Source organism: Wolffia australiana, chromosome 14, assembly GCF_029677425.1.
Source record: "Wolffia australiana isolate 7733 chromosome 14, ASM2967742v1".
Taxonomy (NCBI): Eukaryota; Viridiplantae; Streptophyta; class Magnoliopsida; order Alismatales; family Araceae; genus Wolffia; species Wolffia australiana.
The window spans coordinates 9,160,774-9,171,453 of NC_135848.1; positions in this window are offsets into that span (position 1 = coordinate 9,160,774).

Genomic DNA, 10,680 nt, shown 5'->3' on the forward strand with positions numbered 1-10,680 from the left:
ATGATCTGTTTCATAAATATTAGAGAATTGTAATATTAACCCACAAAAATTAATTTTAATCTATCCAACCCTATATCATATAAAAAATGCTCCACACATGTTTCTTTTTTCACCTTAATCACACTTTCATGTCAAACATAAGCAAAATATTTCAATTATTTAATTAATAAATTAGTTAAAATATTTAAATTACTATTTATTATTGTCATTTTTTCGTGGAGAATAGTCGTCCCTCTTAGAGACAAACATACCTTTTGTACTCATTTTTAGGGTTCATTTGATATTTTTTTCCATAAATTATTTTGGGATTTCGAAGACATTAGGGTTGAATATGTGGTAATACATTTGTAAGATCTAATTCCATAAAAGATAAGTACTAATATGATTTAAGCATACTAACACAAGGTCGCAAGTGAACTTACATTCTTACACTAAAAAATGGCAAATTTTACCAATTTTCATCCTTACTGATTCAACATGAAATTTCCCTACGTATCTCAAAAAAATGAAAGGATGCTTAGCCTAAAAATAACACTGTAAAATCATGCCTATAATTAGGGCTCACGGGGGACATTTCACTTTCTATTCTCTTAGTCCACTCATGGCCCTTTTGTTTAGTCCATGTGGATCCTTGAATTGCATACTCCTTTTTCATTTATCGTGAATAATTTTATACACACATTTAACATGATGAAAATCAAATAAATTTATGAAACTCAACGAGTACATATAATTAATGTTTTGCATTGAATCCATTAAGGGATAATTGGTACTGGATAATAACGTGGATTATGAAAGTCTATAAAATTTATATATTCCTGCTAGGATTCTCGAGTTTTATGGTATGAGCAATGTCATAAAGACAACTAGTTTTGTCATTTCCACTGGTCACTGGTTATTATCATTTTCTTAGGTTTCTGTACTGTCAGAAGATTGTAAAAGGTGATCAGAAAACTTCATAAATATGGCCTTTACCTATTTTATGAACACCTAATTAAATATCAAATAATAGTGTGAGTAATTATCCCTATATGGGAATTTGAATTTCATATGCAATTGAATTCTAATCTTAGGATTAAGTTTTGGTTTTTATTTGATCCCTGAAATGCACAATATTAGTTTATTTACTTCATTCAATGATTATCTGTATAAAAATATAAACAAAAGGTAGAAAATTTACATATAAATGAGCTAAATAGTAGGTTATACTTTTAAGCCTTGCCAAAATTTTAAACTTTGTAAACTCTTCTGATCTGAGTGTAATTTTTTTTAATATTCCATGGTACCTTTAAAATTTCTCATCTTTTTTATAAATATATTATTCGGTATATTACATGAAAATATTTCCAATGCTGCCAACCAAGACAAAAAATTAGCATACAGAAAATTCTAATACAACTTCGTCCACTACATACTGCCAAAATATTCTAGTGCTTGATGACACATCGCCACCTAAAAATTCCAGTACTTTTAGTGCAAATGGGTGTAAAATCTGCCGCTGTACTGTTGGTGAGGCAGGATGACTAGGGGATGACGAGACTGGATCCTAGGACAACTAGGGGTGATGGGATAAAACAGACCACAAATCACACGGTCGTGTCCGAAAAATAAGTCTGGTGAAAATACTGATGGTGCAACCCCTTTCCTCATCGAGTGCGGGAGTACTGTCTTACAACCACCGTGGTGATGCAAAGCACCAAAATCAATAACTTCGAATGGGCGATTCGCTTAGAAGATGCAAAATCCAAATCTAATCTGACGGCGGCGGATGAACACTCAAAGAATACTGGACAAAGAATACGGCACCAAAGAGTGTCGGAGTACCTCGGGACTTAGTAGTGTGTGAAGAGGTTGCGGGGAATTCTTGACGCGTCGTTGGCGGGACGATTGACATGCGCTTCGACAAGGTGTCGCGGATCCAACTGGTATGCAAGGTATGCGCAGCGACCAGTGGCCGCAAGGGCGTCCGGGGGCATGGTGGGTTCGCGCTGGCGACCGGGGACTCTGCGGGCACAGGCAGACAGGGCGCGACTAGCACAGGCGGCTAGGCGCGCGGCGGGCGTTGGCGGACGAGCACGCAGTGGGCACGGGCAGCCATGCACGCGGCAGGCGCAGGTGGTTGGGCGCGGTTTGGGCGAGGGCGGCCGGGTGTGCGGTGGGCGTGGTCGGCCGGAGGTGTGGCGGGCGCGTGTGCTGACGAGCGCTTGCGCGGGGCGAGCGTCTGTGCGCGATGGCACCTAGGGCACAAGGCGGCCAAGACGCAAGGCAGCGGCCAAGGAACACGGAGCGGGCAGCCAGGAGGCTAGCCGTGGGCGGTTGAGGCGCAGGGTGGTGGCCAAGGGTGCAGCACGCGGCGGTGGTGATCGGCGGTGGCTGAGACTAGAACGGGATGGGGAAGATAGGGTGAGCCTTCCAAGGAGAGAAACACTCAACTCTTCAAGTAAACTTGCTAAGTGTTATTTTGCAACATTGGCCTACATATAGGCCTTGGAGGAAAGAGAAAATAAGAAATAAAATAACCGTCAAGCACGAGGTGACGTGTTGACTCGTCACGTTACGAATGGTTCTGCAGTTGTCGTTGGCGACATGTCATGACACGGGATATGTCCTGCATAAGTGGAGACGCCTCCTTCCTCGGTGCGTTGATGAGGTCGTCATCATGGTGGTTCTTTAGTTGACGTTGATTAAGGGTTAGGATGCGAGGCGTCTCGGATGACGGTGGCGGCGCGTCTGAAGAGAGTGCGTTGACGTCATCACCACCAGTTGGCAAAGGGCATCTAAAATCATTTTCATTAATCTCGTTCTCTTACAATTCCTAAAAATTTTTCGTAATATTATAACAGTCATGGAGTCTATTAAATTATTATTAATTATTATTTATTATTTAATTCTTCCCTTAAAGTAACATTAATTATTAAAAAATATCAAAAAATATTGAAAATACAAAACCAGTTTCTAACATCGTTTAAAATAAATTTAAGCCAACATTTATTTTCCTATCATTTAATCCCTATGGCTGTACCCTTGCTTACCCTAAACAAAGGAAAATTTAATAAATACTGTTGGATAAATGAGAGCCTTACGAGTATGCATTTTAACTAAAAATTCTGATTTATCAATTACAAGTTCCAATTTTACCTCTATTTACATATTGATATTTAGATTTTGTATTTTATGTTTTTACTCCTTATGGTTGGTAAGGTTTGAATACAATCCTATTCCTTTATTTCTAAATTGAAATGTGTTTATACTGAAATTTGGATGTGGCCAGCTTGGTTTTGAATACCTTAAAATTACTATCGGAGGCATGTATATGAATAAAATGTTTTTCACCTAAATAGACATATTTGGATGTTATCTTAGTTAAAATAAATTAAAATGACATTTAGCATGATTATACATTTTTACAGATTTATGGTATTTTGAAAAAATTCTGACTTTATATTTATGATTGAATTTCTAAAATCATGGAATATTTTAAAATAATAATTTTATTTTATTATTTATATATTTTTACATTTTTCTCATATTTTTTCAATATTAGATGCACTAAAAATTAAAATTTTAAGTCAGACGTTATACTTTTAGAAATTGCTCCACCATTGGTTGGCATGGAAGGACATATCAAGCTCCTCTACTTAGTTTTTATGGCCTTTCTTGATTCATCTTTAAGTTTATTCTTATCTTCTTGATTTTATACTGCTGTGTACTGTTTTGGCTTGTGTGAATATTTTTCAGGGCCTTCCCTATATGTTATACTAAGTGGTGATTTTTTATAAAGTCCCTAAACTTTCAGTATATCTTGAAATTTCCAAAAGACCCGTTTGTGTGTGACCCTCTAGGCAGATGCATCACTCTAGTTAATGAATATTGTGGCACAATAAAATTTATGGGACTCCTAAATTAATTAATTGTATCCTCATATAGGATAATATATGATACATCAATTTAACTCAATAGATAGGTTGAGTGCCCAGCCCGTGGGGTGCTCTAGAATATATGGAGTGTATTAACTCTCTCATGGAACATATGTGTCATCAGTTAGCATCTACTTATAATCCCTCATCATCTTGACACTCCATGGATAACTTGGAGTCGGTAAATTTAAAAACCCTTCGTGATCATCTAAGTGGTGATGCATTCATTAATCATTAAAGAACTCTTCATTGAGAGAGAGAGAGAGGCATTCTAGAGAGAGAGATGGAGAGAGAGAGAGGCGGGCTAGAGAGAGAGAAGGAGAGAGAGGTTCTAAAGAGAGAAAGAGAGGTGTTCTAGAGAGAGAGGCCTTCTTTAGAGAGAGAAAGGGAGAGAGAGGTGCTCTAGAGAGACCCAACCAAATCGAATCGCAGGGGAGAGTGAGGGAAAGAGAGAAAGAGAGTGAGAGGGGAGAGAGAGAGAAAGAAAGTGAGATTTATCAAGGGTTCAAGAGAGAGGGAGGGGAGAGGGGAGGGAGAGATTTTCCATCACTCTCCCGCGCGATTCGATTCGGTTGAGTCTCTCTAGAGCGCCTCTCTCTCCCTTTCTCTCTCCATAGGATGCCGCTCTCTCTAGAACACCTCTCCTTCTCTCTCTATAACCTCTCTCTCTCTCTCCTTCTCTCTCTCTAGAATGCCTCTCTCTCTCTCTCTTTATGTTAAACCCTTGGCAGGTCGACATATCCCGTGATGACGTGGAATCCGGCGTGGCTGCCAGGTGGGTTCCGCCAGGTCAAAATCTGGCCGGAGATCCACCTGGCAGCCACGATGGATTCCACGTCATCACCGGGATATATCACCGTCGACTTAACGAGTTTGGGATATACCGTGCCAAAAAAAAGCTAAGGTTAACTCGCAGATTTTGGACATGGTTTGGGATGTACCGTGCTATTTACCCAAAAATTAAAAGGTGAAAAAAATTTTAGCTATAGTTTTATCTTATATTTTTAAAATTGTTGGAATGTTGAAGTCTAAATTTTATTTAATTTTATGTTATTTGACATAAATGTTGTCTACATTAACCATTTTTTGTGCGTTAATCTTATCGAATGGATTGAGACACTAAGACAAGAGTGGCTATTTTATCATGCTTCTTGATGTTGCTAAAATATATTTTGAAGTTATGGAAAGCCCTGTTACATGATTCATAAAGACATTCTGGAAACATACTTCAATAGTATACCAGGTGACCCATGATTCTCCTAGATCCTTTATGATATTTAATAGTTTACATTTTTTGGCATGTTGACTTTTGCTTGCTTCTACCGCTTTCAGTATAGTGCAGGTTTCTTACAATTTATACCAAAGTTTATGTTGGAAGTCCTCTTATTCATAATGTTCACTATTCATTTTGAGGTGTTATACATGTACATAATTTTTAGTAATTATCTTAACAAGGGTTTTTCAATTCTAATCTATAACAGGGTGTCTTCTTCCTCAAGTAGATAGTGAGAATAAATCTGTATCATGAAATTCACAACTCTTTTTAGATACTATAGCCAGTTGAAACAAGAAGTGGTTGGTGAATTCAATCATCTTACCTTGTATGAGTACATTATTCATATTAACTGCCTGAGTGAGAGTTGTCAATTATTTCAAGGTACAATATCAACGTGCAGTTTTGTATAGGCATCTACTTCATCTGGTCTATAAGTTGTGTGTGCCTTGTGTGTGTTGTATCAACTAGTCGAGGAGGTGCTTCAGTTGTTGATAGGTCATACTATTCAGGCGTAAAGTTCCTGTAATGATAGTGTATTGGTGGTTCAAGTTTCTGAATCTGTCCACTATGTAGAATGGTGTGAGTGGAATTTTCTACTGACCGTAACTACATTTAAATAATGAATAAAACTAAAAAATTTAATACCTTGAAATTCCATTACTGGAAAATTCCCTAAGCTTTTATCAAAACTGGAGAATTATACACATGAGGCTGCATCGTAGGTATTCACAAGAGTAAACTCTTTGAAGCCAATCCAGATGAATAGTCAGCCTAATACTAGGTTGTGGTTGAGATAGCAATTGGATATGGTGTAAGATTAGTCTAGACTCTACTGTTTTGTGTCAAGTAATCATCCCTTCTAAGTTGTAAAGATCTCCATCCCCGTTATGTGTTCATATGTTTAAAACAACATTATCTCTAGAGCTTCATCCTCATAACTTTTCATAAAGTTATCTACACTAGCTAAACGTAAGAGGTATCTATCTGAATTTACCAATACTTATAGGATGTTTGGAAAAATTCATGATGTGTTATATCATCTTGTGAATGCTGACTAGTATCTCATCTACACCCTGATCACACACATTATTAATAGGTTAATATGACAATATTTACATATTTATTCACCCAAAAGTGGATATATATGTATGCTACAAAGCCTAAAATGATTAAGTCCATTTCTAGAATGATTTTTCAATTTTGTGGATTTACAGTATTCTATGGCTTTCCTGACATCATATCTCAAAGAACACAATTTTCAAATCTTAATATGCTTTGTCCTGATGTTTTTGACATTACATTAATAAATATATGATTTTTAAGTCTAAAAATATGTTTACATATATTTGTCTGGATATATATAATTTTATATGAATTATTAGTGTATTTTTATGGTTTGAAACTCACTGTCCCACGTGTTGTACTTGATTCAATGAATGATAGATAATATTCAATGAATGAAAAATTATTCCAATTAATTATTGTAATGATATTGTTATGACATCATGACTTACGATGCCATAATATCATTAACAGGTGGTGACCCTTTCATATTATTTTAATTCCAACAATGTCGTGGTCTAATAAAAAAATGTAGTTTTACAATAAATCCAATATAGAACCTCAGAAGATCTGATTTAAAATATTCATTATTTTATTTGTCATATCTCCTGTGATCTACTTAAAATGAGTTTTGTGCCCTGATGTGATGTGAGGCACCAATGAGGACGAGGAGAGATAAATATTTGGATTAAATCAACAACTAGGAATCGACTGATGTCAGGGCTTGATATATGAACATCCAAAAGGTTGATCGAGCTGAAATTTTGAGGATATCTTTGTCTTTCTCTCCTATCTCTATTTGCATTATTAGATATATTAATTGAGTCCCAATATTTGTACATAAATATATATAAACTCACTTCCTCAAAGAAAGCCAGATTAGAAGAGAGTGAGGTATCGAAGGTCCATGAAGGGTTTTCTTGGTGTGTTGAGAGTTTGGAGGAGGTCAACATAGGAGAGGAGAGGTGGATTGACATCAGGAAATTTTCCTTATCATGGCAAAGCATAGTGATCTAAAGTTAGTTTCTTGTCTCACATTGTTTCTTTCTCTAACACATACATTAGCTAGATCAATCGACCATCATCCATCACAATTCACCCACATCCATTACCATCCATCATCATCAATCACCATGTAACACATACGTAACATCGACTTTGTCACAATCTTATCTCGTGTTCTCTCTTCCATTTAAAACATAAACCTTAAATCACTATCTTCCTCCATCTCATCTCTCACTCATCTCCTACATCCACCACCTTCCCCTTATGTTTGTCTTTCTTACTCCCTTATTTTGATCCACTCTAGTCATGTCACCGTGACTACTTCTTCACCCATATAGGGTCATGTCTTCCCGCAAACATGTAGCAACTCTCTTCTCATCTCATCATTTGCATTGCAATGCTACCCTTACTCCATTTGTATAGTTTCTTCATTCTGCCCAAATCACAATATAGATATAGTTAAATCCTTAATATATATTTCGTGTGGAGATGGCACATACTCATCCACTAGCTAGAATTATTATGTGAGTATTGGTTTATAAATTTTATTGATTAAACTTAAATCAACAATGACATAATTTTAACACCAAGTCTGAGTTTATCACTACTCATGAGAATTCACATAGTTTTTGTAGAACTATTGGTCTTGCTTACTCCCTATGCTTCAGGGTAAGTAATAATACCCTTATCTGAAAATGATCTAGTGGAATGTTGAAAAATGGATTTAGATTTACATCACATATTATGTAGTGTTCTATGCACCAATATGAAGCTTCATAAGATAATCCTCATAAGACAACTAATTCATGAAGGGAAAATAAATGATGATGTTTATATTATACTAAAACGACACATTTACTTTTTCATTGACCTATGGACCATAGCTGCGAAATGACAGATCAGCCTATTCATCTTGTGATTCTGAAATGTTGTTTGATTTTGATCCATAGATGTTTGCGCTGGACATAATTTCTAGGAAGTGAATATGATAAAAAGTTATAATAAAATAGGATGATGGAGGGAAATGGAGGTCAGAACTGATCATCCTTTAAGGTTAGTCTCCTTCCTTACACTGACCATTATTGAACACATATTTTAGCTATATCCAAATAATCACATTCTTCCAAATAAATCCACTATCATCACATCATTTTCTTCCAAATAAACCCACACATCACTTTCTCCTCTTCTGCATCCATAAAATTGGGACCCTTCATATATGTTCCATCATCCTCTTGTGCATATCACTTACCCTTATCCACTACTCTTCGTACTATCACCTTTGTCCCATATTCTCCTTTATCTATGTTTTCCCTCGTTTTCATCTGATCCATCTATGCACGCCCTCTTATTATTCTTCATATCATCATTATTATCTGGTATTATAACCATCTCATCTCAACATTTTCATCAATCCAAGCTTGAGCATCAATCCACGACAAATCAATGGATAATTTTTATTCCTATAGGAATGGCCAACTATTTCCTGTATTCATGTTTGATGATGATAAACTCCAAACAACTTGGCCATTGGTTCTTCCTCAATGTTCAATTCATTCACATTATTTTGCATCCATTAGATTTTTTGGATCTCAGTTCTCTAATTACAGGTACTTGGTTCTGAATCATGTAGGATTTGAATATGGTATAATTTATTTTGGCACTATCACTGATAAAATATAAAATTGAGGTGCATTCATAAGTATAGGGAGAGAGAGGGCCATGCAATTTAAACCATATGGCTGAAATTGATTGTGTGTTTTGGAATCTGCGATGACATGATCCAAGAATCTAGAACACTTACTCATATCTAACTTCCACTTTAGTTTACTTATGTAAGCTAAGTCGAGCCAAATAATTATGTGCCCACAAGCCAAATAATTATGTTCCATCTAAATACCTCAATTTTCTGATCCCTTAATTGTGTTATGGAAGTGATTTGAGCAGTGAGGTGTTTCTGGAGCCCCACCTTTTGGCCAGTAGCCTCCTCCATGATCCTGTTGGCCCGCTTATGTAACCTGCTACCCTGCTTTCTCAATCTGCAACCTGTTAACCCAGTATCCATATCGAATAACCTTAAATCATAAAAATAGAGTTATAATAACTACAAATGCATTTACTATTAAGGAATTTATTATAATATATGATGTCAAGTTCTACAAAGCATATTTGAAATGCTAATTTTTTTCATTATATCAGTTAATTGGTAAAATTTAAAATAATGAGAATATAGCTGTAGTCAAATAGATAATATTTGAAAGACAAAGTTGTGATATTATTTAAATAATGAAGATATGTGAGATAAAAAATGGTGCATGATGATATATTACATTAATGTTTATGCATAATAAGTATGTCAGTTAATGTGAAGTACTATTATGGGAGTGCCATGCTAGAAAATATTTTTCTAAGAGCGTGGGTTTTTCAATAGATAATTAAAATTAAAATTGTCTTATTTTTTAAACAATGACATAGGATGATGTTTAAACTTGACAAATTCTTAATAATGCTCAAAGTCTACGCAGGAATATTTCTAAAATTTATTTAACTAATTAAGGAAAACAACAAGAAAAAATAAAATAGATTCGATGGAACAAGAAACAAGGAACATCCCTTTCATCTCAGATATTGGAATGCTTCTCTAGAGCATATTTTGGGACATATCTTTTGAAAGAAACAAGGAGACTAATAAATTTGGATATTAGGCTATCCACCTTAAAATACATTTAGGAAAAGTAACGAAACATCTCAAAATCAGTTCCGTGATAACAAAAATATATGTTTCATCTCAGAGATTACATTATGAAATGAAATAAATAACTAAAGAATCCTTGAATATATTCAGGTTTGAACTTTAATTACTCGTGTGTAGTTGGTATCAGAGTAAACAAGAAGAATATGGAAGTGGAGAATTTTTTAAAATAGTTTAATATGAAAATTAATTTAATATTGGCATCATGACAATATTAAAAAAATAGATAGCTGTTAGGCCTCACAGAATACAATGATTTTGAAATTTTAAGAAACTGGTCAAATTGCTTTAGCTAATTTATTTGGGTAGTTGCATAATATTTTATGAAAAATATAGAAAAATGTGTTTGAGTGTACCATAAATTTAGAAAAAATATGGCTAACATATCACTTGCTAACAAAGGAGAAGTTATCTTCATTCAGAGAGTGGATAGTTCAAGAGCAAATTAGTTTAGTACGGTGAATTTTTTATTCTACTGAAACATTTGACAATCAGGTTACCTTAGCTTTTAATGTCTTAGTATTATTAACTAACATTTGAAAGTAAACGTAATGATATTATAATTATGAAGGTAGCTGGTTGACTGCCAAGCGTGGTATTTGGAAGTCACTAACATTCTGAAGACTGATTGACCCCGCTTTCTATTCAATTTTATTAAAGTATAAGAA